Raw genomic sequence first — 6,000 nt, forward strand, 5'->3', positions numbered from 1 at the left:
CTTCTCCCTTTGAATTCCTCAAAGCCTGGAGATTTCCTTGGGTCCTCAGTACTGAACACAGTGTCTGGTACAGGGGAAGGACTCTAGAAGCATTTTTTCCAGCACCGAGCAAATGCATGAGAGACACAATCTGAGGGCCGCCAGACCTCATGTTTGTATGAAGATGTTCAGAATCGTGCCTGGCACTTGTTACCATGCTTTCCATATTTTCAAAGCATTTCTGATGTCACTTGTTATTTTGATTCTTGTCATACCCAAGAGGTAGGCAGGGAGATGGTATAGACTCCCCACAGTACAGAAGGACCCCAAGACTCTGAGAAGGGCAGCGATGTGCTCAGGGTCACAGAGTTGGAGGAGAGCTCTGACCTCCTGCCTCTGAAGCTGGGGTTCATTCCACCCCCCACCATTGCCTTCCTAATGTCCCTGTGACCTCCCACACGAAAGGGGGTATTGAGAAAAGGAGGGGAGCTTTGAGGCCACACAGATCTTCAGCCCTTTGGGAGAACCTTCTCCTTCTTAGCAAAAGCCCAAATCCGCCCAGGCATGCCCCAGGGACGCCTACACCCTAGGGAAGGAAGCATCCAAAACTGGACTCACAGCCAGCAGAGTTGGGTTCCAGATTTGGGATTTCCACATCTTAGCAATTTCATCTTGGATAAATTGTTTACTTTCTCTGAGCCTCAGTTTCCTAAGAAGTGACAGGTACTTGCATCACAGACGGGTTACAGAATCTGTGGGTTTCCAGAGCTGAAAAGAATTCAGACCCCGTTACAGTATCATATGCACGTGAGGGGGAAAACAAAAATGACAGGACACACAAGGCACGGTGGACAAGGCCTCAAGTCTGAACCCGCACGAGGACATGCCCTCAGACGCTCTGTGTGTGGGCAGAAGTCACTAGCAGGGTGACAGGACCTCCGGCCCTTTGTCGCATCATTCCCACATCTCCTGCCACGCCCCACAGGCCACCGAGGGAGGGACAGTGGAGAGGGTTCCACTTGAATCTAAACTTTGCAAAAAGGCATTTTCCTGAATTCCTTGACCTCATACAAATGATCTGCTTACTTTGTGATCACTTTATTTATTTATTTTTAGGTAATCGCCACACCCGACCTGGGGCTCCGACTCAAGAGTCACGTGTTCTACAGACTGAGACTGCCCGTGCCCTGGCGATCTTACTGGATTCGCCAGGTTCTGGCCAGCAGCCTCCTCCCAAATTGCCCTTTGGCCATTTTGCTACTTATTTTCCCCCGGCAAGGGGTGGGTGGGGAGCCCATACCCCCAGTTCTGACCCTGCTGGCCTTTGTCGGAGGAGGAGTTGGTATGCACGGGGCCTTAGGGACAATTACTTTTATTAAGGCCCTAGAAAAGCCACACTCAGCGCTTCCGTTATTCATCACCAGACTTGCCAAAGAGAAAATGAAATTCACTGGCCGCTGTGACATTTACACCCTCTCTTAGGAAATGGCTGGTTGCTACTTGCTATTACTACTATTTTTTTACATTTCCATTATTAAGGTCACGGGTTCAGCTTCTGCGCTCACACATATAATTTCACCTCGAGACAGGGCGGTCTATTCCACCGCTACAGAGACAGTGCCACTCCCAATGCGCTGCACGGTAATGCTGGCTTGCTGTTCCACCCACAAGACAATCAACCCCTCAAAGGCGAGGAATCTGCCTTATTCGTGTAAGTATTTCCAGTGACTGGCACACTGCCCAGCGTCCTGGAGGCATTTAGTAATTACAGCTACTGTTTGTCGCACACTGTGCTAGGCACCTTTTTACGTATCATCTTGTGTAATGCTTACAACAACATCTCAAGGTAGAAATGTTATTATTCCCACTGTACAGATGGGGAAACTGAGGCTCAGAAAGGCAAAATAGCTTGTCCAGGGCGACACAGCGAGGAAAGAGCAGAATTAGGACTGAGGAGAGGCTGACAAGCTTCAGAGCCCATTTCCGGCCATCCGCCTCCCCTGCTGGGAGCCCCCCCCTTTAGAGGGGGCCATTTCTGCAGCTGAGGCAGAGGCTCTGATCCTCCCTCCATCCTGTACTCCCGACTCTCTCTGGGGCCTTCACCCTTTGTTTTCCCAGTGACTCTCAGTTCCCCAACAACAGAATGCGGCACTTACTCTTTTGCCTTCGACCTGATGTCTGCAATGGTGGGGGCAAGGATTTCTTATCACAAGTGCACGGGGACTAACTGAAAAGGAAAAATTCATAATGATTAAAATAACAAGGCAGCCAAGGGACACTCCAGGCTCGTCTGTCCCCAGGGGAGCCTCACATCCTAATCTGGGACAAGCTACTGCCTCCCTCCCCAGTGGGGCTGATATGATGGTCTATAAGATGATACTCATGCTGACCCTTCTCATGGGAAGGAAAAGGAGGTACCCGGGAGGAGTTAAGCCTTAGACGAGAAAAGATTAGAGATGAAAAAGCACGAGTTTCAGGCTGAATTTAGAGATGACATCATTTCTTTTCAGAGTCAAAAGTCTCTTTTAAGTCATGTTTATGAGATTGCTTTTTGGAGCTCCTTGCATCCCTCATTTTGCCAATCTTCTACCTTCTATAACAAAAGTAAAAAAAGGGGAGCTGTAAGTCCAGAGGGTGCTGAGACTCTAGCCTTCACAGGACAGACCGGAGACTCAAAGGCTCACAGAGCCCCCACCCCCAGCAAGGGGTGAAGGACAGTGAAAACAGGAGGGGACAGCTTGGAAGGTGGCTTTGGGTAGCTCCAGGTGCCGGAGGATTTTCAGGGGGAGAGACCCAGGTCATGGGGAGGGAGTCTCCCTCTGAGCAAGAGAGGGGTCCTTGGGCCCTCGCCTGGACCACTAAAGCAGACTGTCGTCCGAGGGCTTGTGGGCTCGGAGAGATAAAAGTGGTATTTAGCAGAAGAAAGAAAAATGTATTCAACTCCCAGCCCAGTTATGATTTAGACGCAGCCGTGGGCAGAATAGCAATGAGCTCCTTATTTTAAACAAGTGGTAGAGAGATGGAAATAGATCAAGGGTGTGGAATCAGGGGAGGTTTTTGCAATCAGGGAACGGATGGCAGACCACACCCTTGTCAGGCAGGGAAAGAGAGAAATAGGAAGACTATTCCTTAAGAACAAAAAGCCTCTTTTCAGAAAGGAGTGTTCACACCATTGCTGCAGAGAGGTTTGCATCTAAATCATCAGGAGAGAAGGTTCAGACGCCTCTTGGGGTGGGACTCAGGAAGGGAGGAGACGCCAGCGCTTCCCCTGGGGACTCTGCATCCAAGTCAGACCCTCCTCCAAAATTAAGGGAACCCTAGACTAGATGGACCCTCAAGATCATCTAGCAAAAGCTAGGACAGTGGTTCCCATATTTGGTGCTGGACATTTTATATATATTCTTTTGTTCCGATCCTACAGAGTTCTCATGAAGTGGGTACTTGTCTCTGCATTGCTGTAAGGGAAGAAACTAAAGCTGGGTCTAGCTAAGGTCTAGCCCAAGACCACACAGTTAAAAGGGGAGAGTCAGGATTTGAACTTGGGCCTGTCTGGCCCCCAAACCCACATTTTCTCCACTGTACACAGAGGCCTTTGCTCGCTGGTTACGTCTTGGCGAGGCCTTCCCTGACCACCCGGTGGTCATGCAGTGCCCGGTCCCTGGCCCTCTCTATGCCCTACCCCTATTTTCTTCCTCTGCTCAGCACTTAAAAGCATCTGACCTACTATATTTTTTACTTATTTGTTTACTATCTGTTTTCTTCCTCTAAAATCTAGGCTCTGCAAGGGCAAAGCTTTTCATCCATATCTGTAGTGCCTAGAACAGTATCTGGAAAAGTAATGAATAGTCAGTAAATAAACAAATATTGAAAAGCCTCTTGCCTGACTTTCTACTGCAAAGCTAACATTGAAATGCATACCACTTTTGATAGAAAGCAACCCCATGGTCCTTTAGAAAACGTAAAGTTTCTAGACTCTGATGGAGTAAAAGGGAGAGTAAACAGACAGCAGGTCTGCCTTTTGGAAGAAAGGAGAGCGGAAGATGGCATCCAAGCCGCCAAGGTGGGCGAGAAGCAGACACGAGGCGCTAGTTCACGAGCTAATCTGAGCGCACACAGGGATCTGTGAATGAGAGGATAAAACAGGTAACTAGAGATGCTGAGACAGACAGTGGCGCTCAGTGTCCAGGAAGAATCAACAAAGCCATTCCACAGCTGCATTTGGCAGGGGTCGTGGATGTGCTGTTGCCAATAACTCTTTCTCCATTCAGGAAGAGAAAAAAGTTGGGGGGGATAGGACTTCCCTGCAGGGCAGACATCGACTGCACCAGAGAAAAGATTCACAGAGTCACCTGAAGGCAGTGGTTCTTTGGGGCGCCAGGGTGGCGCCTTCGGTCAATTGTCTGACTCTTCTTGTCAGCTCAGGCCCTGATCTCAGGGTCTGGAGATCAAGCCCCGCATTGGGAGTCTGCTTAAGATTCTCTTTGCCCCTCCCCACCATGTTCTCTGTGTGTCTCTCTCTCTCCAATAAATAAATAAATCGAAAGAAAGAAAGAAAGAAAGAAAGAAAGAAAGAAAGAAAGAAAGAAAGAAAGAAAGAAAGAAAGAGCAAGCTGTAGTTTTTTAACTTGCCCAAACTGATAACTTGGGGCAAGATTCTTGACTCAGTGGGGATAACATGAGATAATGTATGTAAAGCCCTGAGGACAAGATCTGGAACATGGGAGCCATGGGATGTTCACTCTTAAATTGATATTCATTTCTGAAAAATCTGATAAATGTACACACCCCTTCTCCAGAAAAATGCACATTTGACTATACACTCAAAATTCTGTATACAGTTTCACGGGGGCTAGGAGCCTTCCAGAGCCTTCCAGTTCTACTGAATATGGGGTTAAGGAAAAGTGCCTTAATGAGATAGAAGGGCTCCAAGGTCAACAAGATTTGGCTGTAATTCACTAATATATAACCATACACTTACAGAAACAATGTGCTAATTGGAACAGGGGTAATCAACCTTGGGAGCACAGAAATGGCAAAAATAGACTGACCCCATTCAAGCACTGCTAAGGGAGGGGTGCCCTGGTCCAAGAACCTATATGTCTGTCCCTGGTGGCAATGGTTTAGTCCTACTAGAGATGTGTGTAACAGGCCTTAGCTTGGTGTCTTTGACATCTGAATCATGTCACCTAATTCCCCTGACTCCGCCAGTGGAGGGCCTACAGGGAGCAAAACAGAACAGTCTGTGAGTATGGCTAACCCCTCCTCCTCCTCTGAATTACAGATCAGCTTTCTACGCCCACAAGCCTTCTTGGGTGATAGACAGGAAGCCCCAGTGTGCTGAGATCGAGAGCTCTTCTTTTCTTTTTTTTTTTTTTTAAAGATTTTATTTATTTATTCGACAGAGAGAGAGACAGCCAGCGAGAGAGGGAACACAAGCAGGGGGAGTGGGAGAGGAAGAAGCAGGCTCATAGCAGAGGAGCCTGATGTGGGGTTCGATCCCATAACGCCGGGATCACGCTCTGAGCTGATGGCAGACGCTCAACCGCTGTGCCACCCAGGCGCCCTGAGAGCTCTTATTTTCTACTAATGAGTAGAAATGAGTAGTTTTTAATGAGTAATTTCTCTCATAGCAACGGACCTAAAGGAAATAATGAGAAGTTGAGGATGTATACAGGTACTTACAGAAGATGTTCACTGTAATGGATTTCTTAAAACTTTTTATTTTGAGTAAATTTCTATTTATTTATTTTTTAAAGATTTATTTATTTGAGAGAGAGAGGGCACGCACAGGAGCAGGGGGAGGCTTAGAGGAGAGAGAATCTTAAGCAGACTCTGCGCTCAGCGCTCAGCCCAACACAGGGCTCGATCTCACAACCCCAAGATCACGACCTGAGCCAAAACCAAGAGTCAGACGCTCAACCGACTGCCGCCACCCAGTCACCCCTTGAGTTAAATTTCAGATTACCATGCAGTTATAAGAAATGCTATCGAGAGATTCTCTATACCCTTCACCTAGTTTTC

The sequence above is a fragment of the Ursus arctos genome, unplaced genomic scaffold (genome assembly GCF_023065955.2).
Source record: "Ursus arctos isolate Adak ecotype North America unplaced genomic scaffold, UrsArc2.0 scaffold_32, whole genome shotgun sequence".
Lineage (NCBI taxonomy): Eukaryota > Metazoa > Chordata > Mammalia > Carnivora > Ursidae > Ursus > Ursus arctos.